Genomic DNA, 17,300 nt, shown 5'->3' on the forward strand with positions numbered 1-17,300 from the left:
GGTCTTTCGTCGCCCACCCTTGCACCCCTGCTAAGATATCGTCTCCCAGTCGGTTAATGCTTCAATTCGCCCATCATTGCACGTCTACGAACTGTCTATTGGAGACATTCCGGCTTTACATAATTACCCACCGTCTTTGCTCCAGTCAGGCTTATACCTGTCTGTAGACCTGCATGTTATGCCCTTAATGCGTCTAATTCCAACTGAGCCTATTTTTGTCTGTTCATTTCAACAGCACAGATGGGCAGTAATAGTTATCATGGCCAACGAACGCTCATTGGCTGCACCGACCAAACACGCTGTTTCTAATGGCCAATTTATAACTTTCTCCTGTCTCGGGAGTCCAATATAACGTTCTGCGTCAGTTACGACGTCACGTGGTCGCCTTCGGTATCATATTTTTACTCTCATTACATACAAATGCCCATTGATTTGACCACACTGATTGCATAACTGATAACGTTACATTGGTATTTTGATTTAGCAATGAAATACTTGGGTTTCCTTTCATCACCCGGAATACAATGTGCGTGTGACAAGCAAAGCATTAAATGCGCTGCAGATATTTGGAGTCGGCGTAATTAATGTTTGGAAGTTTAGATACAGTTTTCCTAACCAGCACCTATTTTCTATATAAAAAATGACAAATCAATGTTCCTGACTTCCCAACAGATATTATTCGCTACAGTTTAAATAAGAACAGTCCATTCGACAATCATGATATTTTTCAGCACCACCCTAAGGATTGCAAATTATTTCTGTTACATGTGACAGAGAAAATGAATTCTCTATCATGATATTTCTCAGCACCATCCTAAGGATTGCAATTTATTTCTGTTACATGTGACAGAGAAAATGAATTTTCTATGCATTTTCTTTTTATCAATTCAGTAAACTTCCCACTTTAAAATGATCTCCATTGGGATATTAAGATGAATATTCCTTTAAAAAGTAATAATTCACCAGCGTCAGAGAGCAACCATTCAAATTTGATTCTGTCAAAAGTGCAAAACTTGTTCAATGCTTGATATCACTCCATACCACTTCGGAAATGAAGCTTTTGTAGAAATATATACTACTCAAAAGGCTTCATTTTTTTTTCAAATGACTGACTACAGTTACTCTGTCAGGCCACGACAGATTAACTAGTCACATAAAAAAACGCGGGTGTTCTTTTACCTTTTTGAGAAGTATACATCATTTGCACACAAAAATAAGAATTCTATTTGATAAATTCAGTAAACTTTTGTAATCAACAAATGATAATGTTTTGGAATATCTTGCATCTGCAAACTGCATGGGCACGTACACATTGTACAGAATATGTTTGATACCATAGATGGACCTTTCTGTACTGACATCGACCTGCATTCTTTAAAGATAAAGAAAATAAATACATGAAGGAAGTTTAAGATGTTTTACATTATTTTATAACACCAACTATAGAAAACTGGTATAAGCCTAAACATTAATTTATAACCGCGCTAGACTCTATTGATCTTTGGTGCAAATCCTATATACACCGCCAATGATCAGAACCCGTGTGGATTCCACCATTGTGAATTAGTCCCGCGTCCCTTCTACAAGAAGCTGACATGACGTCATAGAGCGTGAATATTTTTCAAGAGCGCCGTAAACACTTTTGAATCACCCATTCCTCAGTTGAGGTGAACGAGAGAAGTCTATCTCTAATTGACCACGTTGAAGAGGGCACTTTGCTCCCAGGTCTCCAGAGCTTTACCAGCCTTGTTCCAGACACTATAATGACTCTGCCATACGTGTGTAAATGACCCTCTGTCTTTCTGTGGTTGTGGTAGGTGCTACCGGTGGGACAGGACATGCTTACCCTTTTTGCGGACTCTTGGTGTCATCATTGATTTTCAGTGAATCATTATAATTTTCACGACCATTTTGCGTGTTGTGCCCAATGGAATCTGTTTCGGCGAAATCGAGACTGGTTATTCTCTGGCGTTGACGTTTTATATTTATGGTTATTATAACTGCCAGTATAGATTCATACACATCCTAAACGTGGAGCCTGCAAATAAGAATGTGATGTTTGGGGGCCATGAGTGAGTGAGTGAGTGAGTTGGGTTTAACGCCGCTTTTAACATTATTCCAGTTATATCACGGCGTGTCAGCTTAATGTGGCAGGAAAGCCCGAAATGATGCAGGTCTAGGACGTTTACCACTTCGGTGAAACCCACGAGCACGGGTATGCTGCTGACAAACCTAGAAACATAATCGGGGCGAACCGGGATTCGAACCCACAATCATAGGTTTGTGGCGTGCCCAAGGGACGCAACTCTGCACAGCGTATCGTGGCGCCTTAGACGACTGGGCCACCCGTGCCCCCTTGGGGACCATGAACCAAGTTTGCAAGGTCTGTCCAGAACCTAACACGTCATCTCACGCTTCGTCCTTTGCGGACACTGACTGCAGATGTTAAAGTAGATGTAAAATAGAGAAGTAGGTTGGTGTGGATGACAGAAGGAAAAAATGCCCCAGTTTGTTCTGGGGTCCGATAAGATAATGGTGATTCATCTTAAACTAATGGAATTAGACAATACTCTCAGTGAATATCTTTGAAGAAGGGTCACAGACAATAAACAAAAGTGATCAATCATATGTAGAATTAAACACGTACTTCGAAGTAATATGTCACTGTTGTTTTATCTACCTTAACTAAACATGGCGTCAAACATCGATTATATGATCAGGTCTATATATTTTAACATGTATTTGTGTGAAGACCCCAGGGGAACGAAGCACCGGCGTTCCCCTCGTGTGGCAGTCGCGCTTTCAACAACATCACAGTCGTTTCCGATCTTGACCTACACCAGGGAGACAGTAGGAAACATAAACTGTACAAGGAGCCACACAATATAATGACATGAAGTCACGCCAAGATTCGTGCGTCAAATATCGACAAAGCATATTGATTTGTACTCCAAGTAATTTACATCAGAATCCCAAATAGTAACATTGAAGGCTGTAATTAGTGGTTGATGAAGAGGTCATATTTCTTTGAAAGACATCATTTGCCTACAGAGAATAACTCGCAGAAAAGACAGATTGGTCCTCTTAAAAACCTATTGGAGATGTAAATGAAAGCAAATGGCAGTCTCGTTTTCAAGCAAACGACCATTACTAATAATAGCGATGGATGTATAGCTTAATTTAAACTGTCAAATAGCAAATCAAACCCCGGTTTATCTAAATACCATTATGGATGTTCGTTTGGAGAGATTGTAGGGATGGTCTTGCATCCTGGAGATCTACTGTCCACGTGAATGCGTCCATCCTCCCGTCCCAGTGGAAGTACCTATAAAGGTAGTTAGCAGTAATGGCTCGAGGAACAGCAATTTGGCTCGTTTCCTCTCAGGTACAAATGTCTCAAAGGAATCAGGCCTTGCTCCGTCTTTTACCCTTTGGTTTTATTACCATTCCTAGGCGCCGTCCTCGGGGGATGTGCAGCACATTGCGACGACCACGACGTCAATTAAACGCTATTTGCCTCGGAGTCCCAGGCACCACGACATCCCCCGTAATTTGTAAGACAGGACAAACTGACGTGCCCTCGGGCCTGAACACCTGCAGCGGTATGGAATCTGAAGTGGGGATTATGGAGGCAGCACGACTAATCCTAAAACAGTCCTGACATTAAATGTCAAACGTGGCTCGAATGAAGTGAATGAATCGGCTTTAATCATATACTGCACGGCAACTATTGTTTGAAATAATCGTTCCTGCACGAGGAAACTGAATTCGACGAAGATGACTTAGATAAAAACACACTATTTTTGGTTGTTGTTTTGATATATGATATTTATGCACGTTTTGTCTATTTGTACCATATGATTTGGGATAACGCTGAATACACGGGGGAGATTTGACGTAGTGGTGGTGCATGGAGCTATCGTTTCTCTGAAAGCACTGGAGGCATGGCCTGAGGCATTGACGGCACCAAACCTACTGGAGACATTCTTGTCGACTTTTAGCACTGGAGTCAGTGAAATCACGGAAGGCGTTTGGCGTCACTGGAGTCACGGGACGATGGTTACAGTGGAAGGTAGGACATACAGGAGACACCTGAGATACTGGAAGAATTGGTCTTGGAGCTACTTGAGGCACTGAAGGCACTTTTGGCACTGGGCTAGACACATTTGGCCACTGGAAGAATTGGACTTTGGAGCCACTTCATTCAATGGACTTACTGGCTTTACTGGAGCCACTTGAAGCACTGGAGGCACTTGTAGGACTGGAGTAACGGACTGACATTGTTCTGGAGTATTTGGTTTTGTGTCTTTGATATCATTTACTTCAAGTAAGCTATACATACTTGATCATTATGAGGAAAGCAATAATATAGTGAGTGAGTGAGTTTTACGCCGCATTTTAGCAATATTCCAGCAATATCACAGCGGGAGACACCAGAAATGGGCTTCACACATTGTACCCACGTCGGGAATCGAACCCGTGTCTTCGGCGTGATGAGCGAACGCTTTAACCACTGGGCTATCGGACCACACAAATATTATAAGATGAAGGTAGAAGAGATCTTGGGTGTACGAAATCACATACTAAAAAGTACGAAACGGAACTATGGCCCATTATTTGGGGGAAATTGGGTGTAGTTTGTTATATGGGGTAAACCCAGCTTTGAAGAGTGTATCACTTACAGGGAGAATAACCAAAATGACACGGGGGGTAGACGTATCTGTGGTGAAACTCACGAGAACAGGGGGGTGGGGATCACAACGGAGACGAATCAGCGGATCCTGAAACACGGCACCAAAATTTGAGGTGACTGAAACTGCCACCCGGCTCTAAGGGGTCACTTCAAGTCCTGACACCCACCAGCCCCTAAAATGGTCTGCATAGGTGAGTGAGTGAGTGAGTATGGTTTTACGCCGCTTTTAGCAATATTCCAGCAATATCACGGCGGGGGACACCAGAAATGGGCTTCACACATTGTACCCATGTCGGAAATCGAACCCGGGTTTTTGGCGTGACGAGCGAACGCTTTAACCACTAGGCTACCCGACCGCCCCTTGGTCTGCATAGGGAAACACTACTGATAGATGTAAAAAAACAAAAACAACTTGCAATACAGAATATTGCAAAGTGTTGAAACTTCTCCTCCTTTGTTATCAAAGAAGGCCTTTTTGATATGAAATAGGCTAGGTATTCGTACTGGGTAAAAAGACATCGTCTTCGACAGGAGTTATTACTCATATTGAAAGGCTGTGGGTAGGTGCATTAAACATTTGTTAAGAAAATAAAAATGAAATAATAACGTTTGAAAAGAAAAACTTCAAAGGGCAGACCTTTAGTTGAATGTCATGTTTGTTATGTTTTTTCAGAAGCAAACTTTGGGTAACCTTTCAAACAACGTGACATTCTGTGTGAAGTTGTTTTTGTTACATTGAATATCACGCTAGAGATGATTTATGTGAGCCTTTCTAAATGTCGAGGGAAACGAACAAACATTAGCAAACATTATCGTTTTGAAATGGAAATGATACGAATAAATAACCTCTCTCTAAACAACGGAAGTGGGATAATAAACAAAAAACATGATCTTTTTATCATTCTGATCAATGTTGCATATAGATTCATAAAGGCCCCGAAGAACTGAATTGTTACACGATTCTATTTTTCTGATCAGTATTATACATTTAGCTCTTTAGGGTTGTTGGAGGGTTTCTACGCACTTTCTAATTTTCAATTTAAGTCAACTAATCAATTCGTTATCCAAGTACAGGGCGACTGAAAAGCGACAACCTTTACATGTTGAAATTAGTGCCTTGTATGAAACTGATACCATGTCTGTATGTAACGAAGTATGCCAAGGCTGTACTGATCTACATCTTTCAACTTTAGTTCCTATGTATCTGTCATTCCCATAATCAAAAGACATTTCTACTGACAGCAGATACCATGGTAGAATTCCGACTGTATCATAAGTATGAGCTCGCGAAAAGGTGTGCGTATCCTGCCTCAACGGTGGAACCCGTCACAAACACATGCAAAGGCAAACCAAGTGTTCATCTGAACAAGTGTGTTCTCACCATGTATACAATAAAACATTTGCTTTTTACTGGGGTCTTGCATACTGTAACCCCGTCAAACACGTTTTGAGCTAGAGCCGCAAAGGGTTGTTTGAGTGACCTCATTCCCATTTGAGGGACTTGCTTGTACTGGCAATAGGCCGCACGATTGTCTTAAAATGCGGTCTTTGTGTGGAAAATAGACACTTTTATCAATTCATGCGCCTGCTCGGGAATAGAATTGATTTTTTCATCTTCAGGTGGTGATTTGTTACAATTCCGGCGTCTTTATATTTTAGGGTGAATGTTTCCTCATGTAATATATTACACAGGGAAACAGGGAAATCAAAATTTACCCCGCGCTAAAATTAATCTCACTTCAGCTTATACATGACTTCTAATCATTGGCGTATTCTTTCAAAAGGCAACACCACCAGATCCCAGCTATCTTTTCATAGGGGTGCAAGTATCACATTTCAAATAGGTACATAATGCATTGTTTCAAACATGATGTTGTTCATGTTACATGTTCATGATTCATGATACATTATACATGTTCATGATAAATGATACAATAAACATGTTCATGATAAATGTTAATTGTTTATGATACATGTTCATGATGAATGGTACATTATATATGTTCATGATGAATGATACATTATACATGTTCATGATGAATATTCCATGAAACACCCTTAACATGCTAGAGAAAAGTGGGAGTAGAAATATATTGGTTGGAACGTTTAATTTATATCATTGTTTACAGTTATGCTTAAATATAGATGCATGTACCCGCAGGAGACCAGACACCCTTCTATATGTTTGTTTGTTTGTTGTTTAACACCGCACTCAGCAATAGTCCAGTTACATGACAGTGGTCGGTAAATAATCGAGTCGGGACCAGACAATCCAATGATTGACATCATTTAGCATGGATCTAGCATCTTAGGGATACGATGACACGCATCAACCAAGTCAGCGAACCTGACCACCGGATCCCGTTAGTCGCCTCATACGACAAGCATAGTCATCTTTTACGACAACCATGGGTTGCTGAAGACCTATTCCCACCCGGATATTCACGGGTACATAGGCTTATTGAAACACCGACCTATCCACTCGACCACGGGAGCGATCTACTCCATGTCTGGAGATATTTACTTGTCTTCCTAATATGACAGGAGTCGTTGATGAAACGTCCACCTGTTGATTTAACGCTGCACCCAGTTGTTTGTGAATCTGTCCATATGCATGTGTGTCTGTCCATATGCATGTGTGTGTTCATATGAATGTATGTCTCTTGATATGCCTGTGTGGCTATCGGTATGGATGTGTCTGTTCATATGCCTGTACATATGGCCATATGCCTAGTATGTCGGTTCATAGTGTTTGTACATACGTAGATGTCCGTATGCCTCTGTATCATTGAATATGCCTGTATTATTTGCAATGTGTCTGTGCAAAGGTTCACATGCATAGGGGAAGACACAGACATATCACAAAAAAGACCTTGTTTTTAAGCCGCACTCAGCAATATTCCACCTTTACGACGGCGGTCTGTAAATAACATCGAATCTGAACCAGACTATCCAGTGATTGATATCATGAGCATCGATCCACGCAATTAGGGTGCGATGACATGAATCAACCAAGTCAGCGAGCCTGACCACCCGATCCCGTTAGTCGCCTTTTACGACAAGCATAGTCGCCTTTTTGGGCAAGTATGGGTTACCGAAGACCTATTCTACCCCGAATCTTCAAGGGTCTACTGGTATATATGTACAGAAATATACATACGGTATAAGAAGAGACATGCAGCCACACACAATGATAGGTATAAAGTGCAGACACATGAGAAGAAACTCATATCTAGACATATAGACAGAGGTAGAAACTAATTGGTCAGACAGAAGTGAGTGAATTGGGTTTAACGCCGCTTTGAACAGTATTCCAGTTAAATCACGGCATCTTTGCTATAAAGTGATGCAGGTCTCAGACGTTAACCACTTTGGTGAAACCCCCAAGCACGGGTATGGTGACAAACCAAGAAACATAATCGAAGAGTGCCGGGATTCGAACCCACGGTCTTAGTTTTCTGGCGTACCCAAGGGAAACAACTCTGCGCATCGAATTGCGGCGCCTTAGACGATTGGATCTAAACAAAGCACACATGTGTATACCGATTATGTGGTTTGGCATCGGTAAACACCGGATTCTGACAACACCTTTATCAGTGCCAATCGCCAGCATAAGGTGCGGGTCATCTGATCTCCCTCCACGCGTCACAAACAATGTCCTCGCGTCAATTACACATATCTCCGACACATCTCCCAGCTCGCTGTATCACCCCAGCACATCATTACCCACAGATAAGCCCCCGTGACCCTCATATCAGCATTGTCAGTGATACTGGACCTGATTCGAGGTAAATAGTTTCCAATCTAGGAAGTGTTGAGTGCGTTCCTGTCATGTCCAGCAGTGCTTCTGCCATGGGGAACCTCTGCATGCGATAAGGCATTGTCAACAGCGTGACACGATTGTATTATGTTCCTAATAGAGCCCTGAAGTTGATGAATGAGCATTGCAGAAAGAAACTGGCAATGTGAGGATACATATTAAAATGATTAAATCAAGTTTCACTCAGTTTATTGATACAAATTAAGTAAATGGTACAAAATATAGTGACAAAAACGTCCATGTTTAATAGAAATATATGCATAAAGCAGAAACGGTTGTACGATTCCATCATGAGCATGTATAGTGATGATGTCAGGTGTTCGCGAAAAGGTGAGCGTATCATGCCGTATCGGTGGCACCCGTCACAAACACATGCATAGGCAAGTAAATTCTTCATCTGAAAAATATACGGGAACATATGGTACAAGTCAAAATAGGGAATTGCATCGGACATCACTTTTGTGACTGATGCGTCGAATTTGAAAATGTCCTCTATATGTCATACAAATTTTAAAAGCTTTACTAAGACTTTGAACGGTGTAACCTTGATCAAACAACTTCTGAGCAAGAGTTGTTTGACGCTCTTTGAAATCTTGGTTGATGTTCGACTGTTTCTCAAAAGTTAATAATTATAATTAACTTAATAGAAGGGGGAACGGGTGGTCCAGTCGCTGTGCTGAATTGCTTTCTTCAGGCATGCCAGAAACCTATGATTGTGGGTTCGAATCCCACTTTCACACGGGTCCTTGGGTTTCACCAATGTCGTAAATATAACCACCTATGACCTGCATCACGCCAGGCGTTCCTCCCACATCACGTGTTGTTTCGCGAACACCTGGTGTCATCACAGATTTTTCAGTGATCCATTCGCATAATTTTCACAGCTATTTTGCCTTTTGCGCCCAATGAAATCTGTGTCGGTGGATAATCGAGACTGGTTATTCTTTGGCGTTGACTTTTAATATTATAATTAAAATGCTGTTCAGAGCAGCGTTTAAAACTCACTAAATAGATTTTTTTTCCCTCAGTTAACATTATCGAAGGAATGAACGTGATATCACAACGCTTTTGAAACTAAACTGAATTAAAAACACAAGTGCTTAAAATTGTCAGTTTCCTATAACATGTACATTAACACATGTACATACACGCAACTGAACGAGGTTTGAAGGAATGAGTGAGTGAGTGAGTGAGTTGGGTTTTACGCCGCTTTTAACAGTATTCCAGTTATATCACGGCGTGTCAGCTTAATGTGGGAGGAAAGCCCGAAGTGATGCAGGTCTCAGACGTTTACCACTTCGGTGAAACCCACGAGCACGGGTATGGTGCTGACAAACCTAGAAAGATAATCCGGGCGAACCGGGATTCGAAGCCACAATCATAGGTTTCTGGCGTGCCCAAGGGACGCAACTCTGCACAGCGAATCGCGGCGGCTTAGACGACTGGGCCAACCGTGCCCCCTTTGAAGGAATGACAATGATCCAACGTGTAGTGTTAAACTGCATTGTTTTGTTGGTCTTGCAGTAATGAACCAATTTTATTATCAATAAAAACAACAGTTGAAACAAACATGCTACAATGTGTAAAGCCTCGCCTTAATATTGCTTGCATATTGCTTAATGCGGCGTAAAACCATAATCACTCATGTATAAAAACATGCGAATAACATCGATAATACACAGGACCTAAATACAACTGACAGCGTACAGTGGAAATTACATACGAGGGGGTTATATATGAATTTATTTACGATGCGTCTACGTTGGGACTTATATACGATTGCGTCTTCGTTGGGACTTATTTACGATGAATATACGTTGGGACTTATTTACGATGAATATAAATTGGGACTTGTTTACGATGAATATACGTTGGGACTTATTCACGATAAGTATACTTTAGGATTTATTTACGATGAGTATACGTTGGGACTTATTTACGATACGTCAACGTTGGGTTTATCTACGATTGGTATACGTTGAGACTTATTTACGATGTTTCTACATTGGGACATATTTACGATGGGTATACATTGGGACTTATTTACGATGCGTCTACGTTGGGACGTATTCACGATGAGTTTACGTTGGGACTTATTTGCGATGAGTTTACGTTGAGATGTATTTGCGATGGGACTACGTTAAGACTTATATACGATGGATATACGTTGGGACGTATTTACGACAGTTATACAGAGGAACTTACTTTTGAACTTACCAACAATATGTGTTCAGTGGAACATACTTGTATTTGACGATGGTGTGTCTTTAGAGGATTATTAAAAAGTTTTCTACACATGCTTTATATTCGCTATTAATGAATACTTAGGTATATATGCTATACACTCAATACAGTCTGAATCAGTAACACTTCGTTATATAGCTTGAATTAGCAATTTAGAACGGACGACCCACGAAAGCGTTTGTCGATTACGTAAGATAATGAGGTAGCCAGTCACGTGACCGTGTGACGTCATACCGGATCGTTGTAGCATCAAAACACACAAATTAGCAAAGGTGCCGCGCCGAATCGCTTTCGGAAATCTGCTTTTATCTTCACCAGTAATTCGACCCACAAAGTAAAAAGATGGATTTGGATGGTCTTCCCTATACAGACACTGACATGAACGACAGTCAGCTTGCAAGTGTTCAACAAGGGGAGATCACCCGCTACTGTCAATATTCACAGTGTAGCATGTCGGTTCTTTCGCCAACCTGGATTTGTTTCCAGATATGTATGCATGTGCAACAGCTCAGAGTGTGTAGGAAACCATATGTCATATTGGGTTGCTACAAAGTGTTTATCACAACAGGATGGAGACATTACAGCCTGAATAATTGGTTGAAGGTATCCCTGAATCAATCTTTAAAACACAACTGTGACGCCATTCTATTGTTTGAACGCTCCATTATTGTTCAGGAATGGAGAGTTGCTTGTCAACTGTACATTATCTTGAAGCAGCATTTGAATTTTTCAAATATTTTCAACTACAGAATATTTTGTCAAACTGTAAAAGTAGGGCCTCTGCTCCATTGTTTTTAAGGAATGGAGAGTTACTCGGACATTCCCCTCTCCATAATATTTTCTGTTAATATTTGTCTAAAATGATTATCCAAATATCACAATGAAAGCTAAAATAGTTACAATTACCGAGTTTAAACAGGCTCGAATATTGACGTGTCCTGGTGAATATCTGTGCTGCCTGACTGTCTACAATCTTGTGTTGCTTTGAAACTATCATAGGCTTCTTTCCCCCACCCCTCTCGGTGAACCTGACACTTTTGGTCATCTTATTCTTGCTTGTGCCGTCGATAGCCAGGGGAATGTCCGGTGCAGCATCCTTAAAAAGCCTGGGTTTAGCTTTCGTGTGGCCATACTCGGTCATAACTCGGGATCCCTTTCATAATTCTTTTTCGAGATATACAAATTTGTTAGTTCCTCTTTTCGGGGAAACAATTAGCAAGTGACGTGTGAAAAAAAGGTACACATTCATGATTGATAGTGGATAAATATTAAACAAACAAGAAATGGTCATTAGATGGTGATGTATTTGATACGGATATCACAATTGTGTTTGGGACGTTAAGTTTGCAGTGTTTTCATCCTAGAAACGTTGTTCTGGTCAAGTTCAAGTTTCAAGTTTTGTTTGTTTGTTTTACGCCGAGTTTCAATCACTAGATTGCCTCGTTCAGACTCGATTATTTACAGACCGCCGTCATTTCGCTGGAATATTGCTAAGTGCGGCGTTAAACAACAAACCAACAACCGACAACAACATGTACGTGGGTCGATCTACAGTGAGACGGGTTCAGATCATCGACTGAAGTGGACGGATTGCACGGCTTGTCGTGGCCCAAGCGACGACTACGTCGACGATGAAGAATCGCCGTCGGACTTCCGGCCAATGTGTAAATGAGAGGACGGGTCTACATGTTGGCCACTCGGTCCCGGTGTGCTTTCTGTCACACGATTGCCAATAGTTGTACCATTTCGACTTATTTCAACCCATCAACAATAAACATGGCTGCTGTCGTCTAAAACTTCAACCCTATGTTTTGTCTTCCATCATCACCCTGAGCTACCATCGGAGGGGAAAACCTACGATCTTGGACAAAAACAACAACTGAGTGAGGTGAAATGGGGTTTAACGTCGCGTTCAAGATTATTGCATTTATATAGCGACGTGCCTGCACGTATGTGTGTGGCTGCTTGTACTAGTTGCTGATGCCGATTATTAGTGCTAGCTCACTGAGATACCATGCCGCAGTTAAACATGAATACCCCACTCAGACACAGTATACTGACTCCGAGCCGACCAGTCCTTGTTTTAGCCCCTAAATGCCGAGCGCAAGACAGGGTAACAACAAGTACCATCTTTTAACGTCTTTTGGTATGACTCGGCCGGGGATCAAACCCCGGACCTTCCGCTCTCCGGGCGGACGCTCTACCACTAGACCACGGAGGCGGTCACAACAACTGGGGGCCCGAACTTGAAGCAAACATATTGTCTCGCCATACATTGATTCACAACAGGATGTCATAGCACCGTGTGATTGGCAGCGATGATTGCCAGTCATAGGATGGTTTCGCTATGATTTGGCCTAATAAAACATATTAGTGTGTCTTCACGTGATTTCTGTCAACACAGCTCAGAAGATTGATCTCTTCAGAAGCACCTGACACGTGCTCGGTCAATATGGCTGACGGTCCCAGAAGAGTATCACGTGGAATTACGTTTGTTTTATGAATAAGACATGTGGGCGCCTCCGCCAACTGGAACGCCTGGGAAGATGGGATTGGTCAAGTGAGGTGGGCACGATTAGCACGTGCACCTGAAACATGACACGCCACGACACCTCGCACACATATTAACCGTCCCTGTGGGAGATGCGGCTTCAGAAGGTTTTCGTGGAAATCACGTTTCACAAATATATTTTCGGACTGGCAAGCTAATACGACAAGAGCTGATGACGCTTGTAAAACCTCGTGATTCCTCGAAAATAATGACATCGTTCATTTTTTAAAGCAACATTGTTGTTCTGGGACGATGCCTTTATTAATGGAACATGTCGGTGTAACGAATAGAACACGTTCAAAAATATTTGTACTGAGTTATTGCACGGAACTATTGGCAATCGACCGAATAGTTACATTGTAGATTGATTTTAACATACGACGTTGTTACATACACCAATAAAAGTATGAATTATTCAGACAGGTTTATTGGATCAATCTTACAACAGAAGAGATGTACCAAACGCTGCTTGAGTATGACGACAGCTCTAGCAAGGGAACGTGCTTCGATTTAGAATTATCCTTCTTGCACATGAAGAGGACCGCCTCCGTGGTCTAGTGGGAGAACGTCCGCCCGGAGAGCGGAAGGTTCGGGGTTCGATCCCCGGCCGCGTCATACCAAAATATGTTAAAAGATGGTACTTGTTGTTACCCTGTCTGGCACTCGGCATTAAGGGGCTAAAACAAGGACTGGTCGGCTCGAAGTGGGGTATTCATGTTAAACTGCGGCATGGTACCTCAGTGAGCTAGCACTATAAATCGGCATCAATCCGGCTTAGTACAAGTAGCCACAAACACATACAAACACGTGCATGCACGTCGCTATATAAGTGCAATAATCTTGGACCCATTTCACCTCACCTCCCCTGTACATGGTGACACAAGTAAATGAGTGAGATATGTTGCAGAACAAGCAGCTCATAGTGGTGCATAGTGTTATTTATCGGAATAGGAACTCATAGTCACACACAGGTTCAAGTGAGTGCGGCGTGAAACAACAAACAAAACAAATTCAAACAATTCATAGTTGTACAGAAATGCATAGAATACAGCTTTGCAATTCGTGTTTGTTAAAGCAATTTACACCTGTTAAGGCAAACCCACGTTCCCCACGCAATTCATAGCGATTCAAAACAATTTATAGTGGTGGAAAGGAAAACAGTATGCAAGCAATCACAGAAAATACTAGTCAATCAATTATACAGGGAAGAAGATGGCTTTTTTCTCCACAACATATACAGAGCTCCCACTATTACACAACCATACATTAACACAGTGTGGCGCGATCGTTTTTCTCCCCACCTTAATCTCTCTGGACCTGACTTGCCAAAACTGGAAGAATATTCCCAACGTCGTAACCATTTAATATATGAATTAGCATTTTCTATTCACTGGCTGCCGATGCTATATATAAATTCTATTCAATCATGTATTCACCAGAAAAGAATTTGCCACCGCAAGCTGAAGACTAAAACATAAAGCTTGATTATTTATTCATGGTTATTTACTTTATGCGCAGTAATACGGACGGTGTGTCGGCGAGATAATGTGATGGAAATTTAATGCTCAGTCAGCGCTTTTTTATATATAGAAATTTGAGTTTATAAAATGTGTTGTTTACTGGGAGTGTCATGACAGACATAGCTATTAAAAGCAGACGATAATCGGTGTTGTTTATAGTCCTGCTGAAGGTTCAGTAGACGCTCACGGAACTCTGGGAGGTCGTCTCTCGCCATGGCGGAAGGTTACCACAACGCCAGATGGCAAATTGAACCCGCACGGTTTTATCGAGAAACTTATATAAACCATGATTTATGTGCGCGATGGGCTCATTACTTCGACTCTCTAACAACCCGGAAGGTTGGAATGTTTCTCAAACCTGACACATTTCACACCTGTTTGTCCGTCCGCCCGTCCGTCTGTCTGCATCCGTTTCTGTCTGTCTGTGTTGTCTCTGTTTGTCTGTTTGTCTGATTGTCTCTATATGTATGTGTCCGTTTCTGTCTGTCTTTTTCTCTCGCCTTAGTTGTTGTCTGTATGTCTCCGTCTCTATGTGTCTGTGTCCGTCTGTCTGTCTCTGTCTGTGTCTTTCTCTCTCGCATCAGTTGTTGTTTGTCTGTCTGTCGGTCTCCGTCTCTATGTGTCTGTCTCTGTCTGTGTCTTTCTCTCTCGCATCAGTTGTTGTCTGTCTCAATATGTCTGTGTATATCTGTCTGTCTCTTTGTCTCTCTAACCCTTCCTCGTTCGACCATCCTCGTTGCTGTTTAAACCCAACTCACTAACTCAGTCACGCATAAACTCTAACATGTCCAACTGGGGCGGTGGGGAAGCCTAGTGATTAAAGCGTTCGCTCGTCACGCCAAAAACCCGGGTTCGATTCCCACCATGGGTACGATGTGTGAAGCCCATTTTTGGTGTCCATCGCCGTGATATTGCTGGAATATTGCTAAAAGCGGCGTAAAACCATACCCACTCACTCTCACATGACCACCGACCTCATACAAACACTCTCTCCCACAATGAATTAAGTCGTCTCGAAAACTCTCCCACACACCTTGAACATAAACAGTCAATCCCTCTTTTTGTGTATATGTCTGTTTATGGTTCCATTACGGTGCACGAGGAAGTCAGCAGCGTGGCATGCTTCCCACTACATCCACGCCCTCCTTTGCTCCGTACAACATTGACAAAAGACACCCGCGTTTCACGTGTCACTTAATGCAACACCTACATACATTTCTATATCACCAAACACGATCTTTTAGTTTCAACATCATATCAATCGACTCCATGGCAACTTCAACCACAAAACACTATTGATTCCAACATACAAAAATCGCTAATTACATTACTCAACATTCTTCATGGTCTGGTGTATGTAAGTATTGGATCAATGCATAATTAAACAGGACTTTCTGGATACCGCCCGGCAATTCAAGGTGAAGGGTTTATTGTGGAGAACTCAGTTTGAAGGACATGCGAGTACATCAATATTTACATCTAAATAGGCGTCGGGCGTGTTGGGAAAGAAATCAAGGACGTGCGTTGTCAGCAAGAAAATTGATGTCACGTTATTCTTCTAGAACATGGAGACTGTCAATCTGGTAAAATGTAGTTTGTATTGATTTCGCGCCTCTATATTGTTGCAATGATAATCAGTTCGAGTGTGTTAACAGCTCTAGAGACGTCATTTATAGCGAGCACGCGTATCTCGTAACTGGAGTGAGTGAGGGAGTCTGTTGAGATTAAGTTGACAGTCTTCGGTTACCAGCTCGTGGGTTTCTCTACAGTGATAAACGTGTAACCCTGTCGCTGCCGGTATAATACTGCTATCACGACATCCGGTTTTTATAAACACCCTTCCGTCTTGTGCCACCTGGTTTTAAAACAGATAATTCCGTGCCTCTTTATACCTTAATGAGAACGAATATATGCACTTCCAGTGTAATGGCATGACTCCCTGTTTGCGTTTGCCTTAGAAATAACAAAGTTACATGTAGTTCCGCTTTAAAAACCATGTCCTTCATTCATTTATACATTCGTAAGATTGATTATTTCTTGCGACCTTCGCTAAGAATGATATGATATGCATTTAATTACATTTAATTTCGGCCCTTGAAGATCCGGGGTAGGATCGGTCTCCAGCAACCCATGCTTGCCGTAAAAGGCGACTATGCTTGTCGTAAGAGGCGACTAACGGGATCTGGTGGTCAGGTTCGCTGATTTGGTTGATGCATGTCATCGATCCCAATTGGGTGGATCGATGTTCATGTTGTCAATCACTTGATTGTCTGGTCCAGACTCGGATTATGTACAGACCGCCGTCATATAACTGAAATATTGCTGAGTGTGGCGTTAAACAACAAAGAAATAAACCAGCAGACATTCAATTTCATTCTACTACCATTTTGAGCATACAATTTTGAGTGTATGACCTTGAGAGTGAATACAGAATTTTAACAACATATGTTCAAAGTCTACACTGCTTAAAAG

The sequence above is a fragment of the Haliotis cracherodii genome, unplaced genomic scaffold (assembly GCF_022045235.1).
Source record: "Haliotis cracherodii isolate W230 unplaced genomic scaffold, xgHalCrac1.p SCAF_5, whole genome shotgun sequence".
NCBI lineage: Eukaryota > Metazoa > Mollusca > Gastropoda > Lepetellida > Haliotidae > Haliotis > Haliotis cracherodii.